Here is an 8,421-nt window from a genome sequence, read left to right on the forward strand (position 1 = left end):
TCTCCTACATGTTCCCTGCCCTTTGAACAACACTGCCACCAGCCCAAGCTGGAAGCCCAGGAGCCCCTCTGATTAATCCACCTCCCTCATTCTCTATTTCCCACTTCCCCGATCTGAACTCCTGTCAATTTCAACTCCAAAATATCGCTTGAATCCTCCTCTTCCCTCTCTCTGATTTAAGTCCCAGCTTGGGCTTCCACCAATCCCATCTGGCCTCCTACAACCGACCTTCCTCTCACTGGTCTACCTCACCCTCTCTGGCTCCTTCTCTCACTCTCTCTTCATCAAACAGCAGCTAGAGTGACATTTCAAAGTGCCAGTCCATTTCACCCGTGCCCTGGGTAACATGTCTCGGTGGCAAACCCTCTTGCTCTCAGGAAGATGACAAACGTCTGACACAGCTTCAAAGCGTAACCCATCAAGGCTCATGGTATCCTTAATCTATAGTAACTAATCAGAGGCCAGACAAGAAATCCAGGCAAGGCTTTACTGTGGCCCCTGCTGCAGCAGTGGGGAGCAAACAAACAGTATGTTCCCTTGGTCCTCCCTGAGTGGGGGTAAGTTGGTTTCTTATTGGGGTGAGGGCAGGGGGCTGTCAGAGGTTGGACCAGAGGGGTGACTCTGGTGGTTTGCTCACCCCTTTGGTTGTGTTGTGTGCAGGGGGCATGTGCAATATTCTGGTATTTCTCCTGACCCCCTGCTTTTGCTCCCAGCTCTTCAGAAGTGGCAGTTGGGCTTTTTGTATTTTGCTGTCCATAATTTACCCCAACTATGTATCCATGACATTTTTAGTCCTTTTTAGTTTCTTTGTATTTTGTTGCTCAAGGGAGACCTTTGTCCAGGGGCAGTCACTGCAGAAAAGTGTCTCAGGCCTCAGGTCCCAGCCTGTCTCACAAGGAACACCATGTCTGACCCTCAAGGCTTGTCCCCTGTCTTCATTTGTTCTGTTTCAACCACATGGACTTTCTTCAGCCCTGTGCTTGCCTTTCTTCTTCTGCAGAGCTTTTGCATGTGCTGTAGGCAGAATAATGACTCCCCAAAGATGCACGTCTATTAATTCCCAGAATCTGTGAATGTGTTGTACTCCATGGCAGAAAGAGGCAATAAAGTTCTAGGTGGAATGAAGATAGTTAATGAGCTGATCTTAACACAGGGAGATCATCATGGATTATCTGCATGGGCCCAATATAATCTTAAGAGTCCTCAAAGGTGGAAGAGAGGGCTAGAAGAAGGTTGGAGTGACTTGGTAGGAGAAGGACTCAACCCATCCCAGCAGACTTTGAAGACTGAAGGAAGCCACATGCTGGAGAATCTAGGGAGTTTCCAGAAGCTAGATGAGTCAAGGAGCCTTCAGAAAGAATTGCAGCTCTGCTGACATTTTGATTTGTGCTCAGTGGGATTCGTATCTCTCTTCTAAATTACAGAAGTATATGATAATAAAAATGTGTTGTTTTAAGCCACTGTTTGCAGTGATCTGTTATGGAAGCCATAGGAAACTCATATACATGCTGTCCCTTTGCCTGGAATGCACTTCTTCCACTTTGTTCTCTATTTAACTCTTCAGATTTTAGCCAAGTGCCATTTCCTCAAGATCCCCTGTCTAGGTGACAGCTGCTTTTATAAGAGGTACTCTAAGCTTTGTCTTCCTCTCCTTTTTAATCACTCATTATAATTGCAGTTGTGTGTCTTTATATGAGACGTAGCACATTATGCTGGTTAAAAGCTCAGATGGACATAGGGATTGTCATGTACGTGGTGCTATATTTAAAATAGATAACCAACAAGGACCTACTGTACACTACAGGAAACTCTGCTCAATTTTCTGTAATAAGCTAAATAACAAAATAATTTGAAAAAGAATAGAAAAAAAATAAAACAAAATGCCAAAGAGTAAATACCAGAGGAGTCCCTTGCAAGATCTTCATGTATTTACTTCTCTCTGTTTACAGATTTCTACATCAAGCTTCTAATGTTCTAAAACTTTCACGTTCAAGCCATTTTATGTTATCAGTCTCATAAAACAAATTTAAAGCAGCCCTGAAAGGGAGACGTTAAATAAATGAAGAATATTACAGCTAGAGTCTGGCTACTTATCTTGTCATTGCTGAATTTTTGAGACACCAGTTACTGGTCAGTTAATGGATATCTTTATTGATAAGAACAATTAACATGATTTAGGGATTAAAAAAAAGCACAGATGGACCCTTGAGCTTAATGTCCTGAATTTGAATCCTGCTTCCGTCTTTTATCTGTGTGACCTTGTACCAGTCATTTAACCTTTCTATGCATGCCTCCGTTATCTCACTGATAAAGCAGAAATGATGATGATATCTCTTTCATAGCACTGTTGTGAGAGCTAAGTAAGTTCATAAAGTGCCTAGAGCAGCGTCTGTGCTACAGTAAGATATTGTGGGTACACACTCTCTATGTTGACCTTTCCCTGCAAAATGGTATCTTCTTTCAGGACAGGGATGGAGGCCATTCCTGCTTGCCATTTTTGTTTGACACCTGCAAGGGTTTTGGCATATTAAAATAGGTGCTCAGTATATAAAATATATATATATATGTGTGTGTGTGTGTGTGTGTGTGTGTGTGTGTGTGTGTGTGCGTGCGTGTGTGTGTGTGTGTGTGCGCATGCACGTGCATAATGAATGAATACATGAAAGAAAGAATTGGTGCAGAATTTGAGTTTGGGAGAGGATGGGTCTGAAAAAACATATCAGAAATGACTGTTTTCCTGAACTGGTGACACTAAAGGCAGGATTTTTCAAGATTGGCACAAACTGACATCTTTATTTGGATAATTCTTTGGTGTGAGAGCTGCTCTGTGCATGGTAGTATGTTTACCAGCATCCCTAGGCTCAATCCAAAATGGATGGGTCATAGTGGAGAGTTCTGACAAAACGCGGTCCACTGGAGAAGGGAATGGCAAACCACTTCAGCATTCTTGCCTTGAGAACCCCATGAGCAGTATGAAAAGGCAAAAAGATATGACACTGAGAGACAAATTCCCCAGGATGGCACGTGCCCAATATGCTACTGGAGAAGAGCAGAGATATAGCTCCAGAAGGAATGAAAAGGCTGAGCCAAAGCAGAAACAATGCCCAGTTTTAGATGTGTCTGGTGGTGAAAGTAAAGTCTGATGCTATAAACAACAATATTGCAAAGGAACCTGGAATGTTAGGTCCATGAATCAAGGCAAATTGGAAGTGGTCAAACAGGAGATGCCTAGAGTGAATATCAACATTTTAGGGAATCAGTGAACTAAAAGGGACAGGAATGGGAGAATTTAATTCAGATGACCATTATATCTACTACAGTGGGCAAGAATCCCTGAGAAGAAATGGAATAGCCCACATAGTCAACTCAAGAGTCTGAAATGCAGTACTTGAGTGCAATCTCAAAAACAACAGAATGATCTTGGTTCATTTACAAGGCAAATCAATCACTATCACAGTAATCCAAGTCTATGCCCCGACGAGTAATGCTGAAGAAGCTGAAGTTGAACGGTTCTGTGAAGACCTACAAGACCTTCTAGAACTAAAACAAACAAACAAAAGAAGATGTGCTTTTCATCATAGGGGACTGGAATGCAAAAGTAGGAAGTCAAGAGATACCTGGAGTAACAGGCAAGTTTGGCCTTGGAGTAAAGAATGAAGCATGGCATAGGCCAAGAGGGTTTTGCCAAGAGAATTCACTGGTCATAGAAAACACCCTCTTCCAAAAAAACAAGAGATGACTCTACACATGGACATCACCAGATGGTCAATACTGAAATCAAACTGATTGTATTTTTTGCAGCCAAAGAAGGAGAATCTCCATACAGTCAGCAAAAACAAGACCGAGAGCAGACTGTGGCTCAGATTATGAACTCCTTATTGCCAAATTCAGACTTAAAATGAAGAAAGTGGGGAAAACCACTAGACTATTCAGGTATGACCTAAATCAAATCCCTTATGATTATACAGTGGAAGTGACAAATAGATTCAAGGGATTAGATCCGATAGACAGAATGCCTGAATAACTATGCATAGAGGTTTGTAACACTGTACAGGAGGCAGAGATCAAAACCATTCTCAAGAAAAAGAAATGCAAAAAGGTAAAATGGTTGTCTGAGGAGGCCTTATAAATAACTGAGAAAAAGAAGAGAAGCTAAAGGCAAAGGAGAAAAGGAAAGATATATCCATCTGAGTTCCAATGCAGAATTCCAAAGAATAGCAAGGAGAGATAAGAAATCCTTTCTAAGTTCCAATGCAGAGTTCCAAAGAATAGCAAGGAGAGATAAGAAATCCTTTCTAAGTGAACAATGCAAAGAAATAGAGGAAAATGATAGAACGGGAAAGACTAGAGGGCTTCTCTCCTAACTCAGTCGGTAAAGAATCTGCCTGCAATGCTGGAGGCCCAGGTTCAATTCCTAGGTCGGGAAGATACTCTGGAGTAGGAAAAGATACTCCAGTATTCTGGAGAATACCATGGACAGAGGAGCTTGGCAGGCTACAGTCCATGGGATCACAAGAGTCGGATACAGTGTAGCAGCTAAATCACCACCACCAGATATCTCTTCAAGAAAATTAGAGATATCAAGGAAACATTTAATGCAAAGATGGGCACAATAAATGACAGAAACAGTATGGACCTAACAGAAGCAGAAGATATTAAGAAAAGATGGCAAGAATACACAGAAATACACAAAAAAATCTTAATGACCTGAATAACCACGATGGTGTGATCACTCAGCTGGGACCAGACATCCTGGAGTACAAAGTCAAGTGGGCCTTAGCAAGCATCACTACGAACAAAACTAATGGAGGTGATGGAATGCCAGCTGAGCTATTTCAAATCCTAAAAGATGATGCTGTGAAAGTGCTGCACTCAATATGCCAGCAAATTTGGAAAACTCAGCAGTGGCCACAGGACTGGAAAAGGTCAGTTTTTATTCTAATCCTAAAAAAAACAATGCCAAAGAATGTTCAAACTACCTCACAACTGCACTCATTTCATATGCTAGCAAAGTAATGCTCAAAATTTTACAAGCAAGGCTTCAACAGTACATGAACAGGGAATTTCCAGATGTACAAGCTGGATTTAGAAATGGCAGATGAACCAGAGATCAAATTGCCAACATCCTTTGTATTGCAGGGAAAGCAAGAGAGTTCCAGAAAAAGTACCTACTACTGCTTCATTGACTATGCTAATACATTTGACTGTGTGAATCACAACAAACTATGGAAAATTCTGAAAGAGATGGGAATACCAGACTACCTTACTTACCTGCCTCCTGAGAAATCTGTGTACAGGTCAAGAAGCAACAGTTAGAACTGGACATAGGACAACAGACTTGTTCCAAATTGGGAAAGCAGTATGTCAAGGCTGTATAGTGTCATCCTGCTTATTTAACTTACATGCAGAGTACATCATGCAAAATGCCAGGCTGGATGAAGCACAAGCTGGAATCAAGATTGCCAGGAGAAATATCAATAACCTCAGATATGCAGATGACACCACACTTATGGCAAAAAGCAAAGAGGAACTAAAGAGTTTTTTGTTGGAGGTGAAAGGGGAGAGTGAAAAAGCTGGTTTAAAGCTCATCGTTCAGAAAACTAAAATCATGGCATCTGGTCCCATCACTTCATAGCAAACAGATGGGAAAAAATGGAAACAGTGACAGGCTTTATTTTCTTGGGCTCCAAAATCACTGCAGACAGCAACTGCAGCCATGAAATTAAAGTGAAAGTGAAAGTCGCTCAGTCATATCCGAGTCTTTGTGATCCCATGGAATTTAGTACAGTCCATGGAATTCTCCAGGCCAGAATACTGGAGTGGGCAGCCTTTCCCTTCTCCAATTAAAAGATGCCTGCTGTTTGGAAGAAAAGCTATGACAAACCTAGACAGCATATGAAAAAGCAAGACATTACTTTGCTGACAAAGGTAGTCAAAGAGGTAGTTTGATTACTTTGTAGTCAAAGCTATGGTTTTTCCAGCAGTCATGTATGGACGTGAGTTCAGTTCAGTTCAGTCGTGTCTGTTTGCAACTCCATGGACTGCAACACACCAGGCCTCCCTGTCCATCACCAACTCCTGGAGTTTACTCAAACTCATGTCCATTGAGTCAGTGATGTGATCCAACCATCTCATCCTCTGTCATCCCCTTCTCCCGCCTTCAATCTTTCCCAGCATCAGGGTCTTTTCAAATGAGTCAGCTCTTCACGTCAGGTGCCCAAAGTATTGGAGTTTCAGCTTCAACATCAGTCCTACCAATGAATATCCAGGACTGGTTCCTTTTGGATGGACTGGTTGGGTGTCCTTGCAGTCCAGGGGACTCTGAAGAGTCTTCTCCAACACCACAGTTCAAAAGCATCAATTCTTTGGTGCTCAGCTTTCTTTAAAGTCCAACTCTCACATCCATACAATACTACTGGGAAAACCATAGCCTTGACAAGACAGACTTTTGTTGGCAAAGTAATGTCTCTACTTTTTAATATGCTGTCTAGGTTGGTCATAACTTTCCTTCCAAGGAGTAAGCGTCTTTTAATTTCATGGTTTCAGTCACCATCTGCAGTGATTTTGGAGCTCCCAAAAATAAAGTCAGCCACTGTTGCCACTGTTTCCCGATCTATTTGCCATGAAGTGATGGCACCAGTTGCTATGATCTTCGTTTTCTGAATGTTGAGTTTTAAGCCAATTTTTTCACTCTCCTCTTTCACTTTCATTAAGAAGCTCTTTAGTTCTTCTTTGCTTTCTGCCCTAAGGGTAGTGTCATCTGCATATCTGAGGTTATTGATATTTCTCCTAGCAATCTTGATTCCAGCTTGTGATTCATCTAGCCCAGCATTTCTCATGATGTACTCTGCATATAAGTTAGATAAGCAGGGTGATAATATACCGCTTTGACGTACTCCTTTTCCTATTTGGAACAAGTCTGTTGTTCCATGTCCAGTTCTAACTGTTGCTTCCTGACCTGCATACAGATTTCTCAAGAGGCAGGTCAGGTGGTCTGGTATTCCCATCTCTTTCAGAATTTTCCACAGTTTATTGTGATTCACACAGTCAAAGTCTTTGGCATAGTCAATAAAGAGAGTTTTTCTGAAAAAAAAAAAAAAAAAAGAGAGTTTTTCTGGAATTCTCTTACTTTTTCTATGATCCAGTGGATGTTGGCAATTTAATCTCTAGCTCCTCTGCCTTTTCTAAAACCAGCTTGAACATCTGGAAGTTCATGGTTCATGTATTGCTGAAGCCTGGCTTGGAGAATTTTGAGCGTTACTTTACTAGCATGTGAGAGGAGTGCAATTGTGTGGTAGTTTGAACATTCTTTGGCATTGCCTTTCTTTGGGATTGGAATGAAAACTGACCTTTTCCAGTCCTGTGGCCACTGTTGAGTTTTCCAAATATGCTGGCATATTGAGTGCAGCACTTTCACAGCATCATCTTTTAGGATTTGAAATAGCTCAACTGGGATTCCATCACCTCCACTAGCTTTGTTCATAGTGATGCTTGTTAAGGCCCACTTGACTTTGCACTCCAGGATGTCTGGCTTGAGGTGAGTGATCACGCCATCATGATTATCTGGGTCATGAACATATTTTTTGTACAGTTCTTCTGTGTATTCTTGCCACCTCTTCTTAATATCTCCTGCTTCTGTTAGGTCCTTTATTGAGCCCATTTTTGCATGAAATGTTCCCTTGGTATCTCTAATTTTCTTGAAGAGATCTCTAGTCTTTTCCATTTTATTGTTTTAGTTGGACCATAAAGAAGGCTGAGCACTGAAGAATTGATGCTTTTGAATTGTGGTGTTGGAGAGGACTCTTGAGAGTCCGACAGCATGGAGATCAAACTAGTCAATCCTAAAGGAAATCAGTCCTGAATATTCACTGGAATGACTAATGCCTAAGCCGAAGGTCCAATACTTTGGCCACCTGATGAGAAGTGCTGAATTACTGGAAAAGACCCTGATACTGGGAAAGATTGAAGGTGGGAGGAGAAGGGGACAACAGAGGATGAGATGGTTGGATGGCATCACTGACTCAATAGGCATGAGTTTGAGCAGGAGATGGTGAAGGACAGGGAAGCCTCACCTGCTGCAGTCCATGGGGTTGCAAAGAGTTGAACGTGACTTAGTGACTGAACAGCAACAAAGTCTTAATCCACTAGATTCTAGTAGTACAACCCTCCACACCACTTGGAATGACGAAAAATAGATCCAGACATTCCCATATGTGCGCTGGGGGACAGGATCATCCCTGTTTGAGAACCCTTGCTCTAAGGGTGTAACCACCACCCAAGCAGCAAATGTGAGTTGGGAACCTGTGAGTACAGTGCTGGTCTGTGCCTGACAGGACTCCCAGAATATCTACTGCTCAAACCCCAGTGGCTTATCTGTACCGGCTCAGCTTCTTGAGGTCTCGGAATATAAGAGAGAGATTT

This window comes from Bos indicus, chromosome 2 (genome assembly GCF_029378745.1).
Source record: "Bos indicus isolate NIAB-ARS_2022 breed Sahiwal x Tharparkar chromosome 2, NIAB-ARS_B.indTharparkar_mat_pri_1.0, whole genome shotgun sequence".
Classification (NCBI taxonomy): Eukaryota; Metazoa; Chordata; class Mammalia; order Artiodactyla; family Bovidae; genus Bos; species Bos indicus.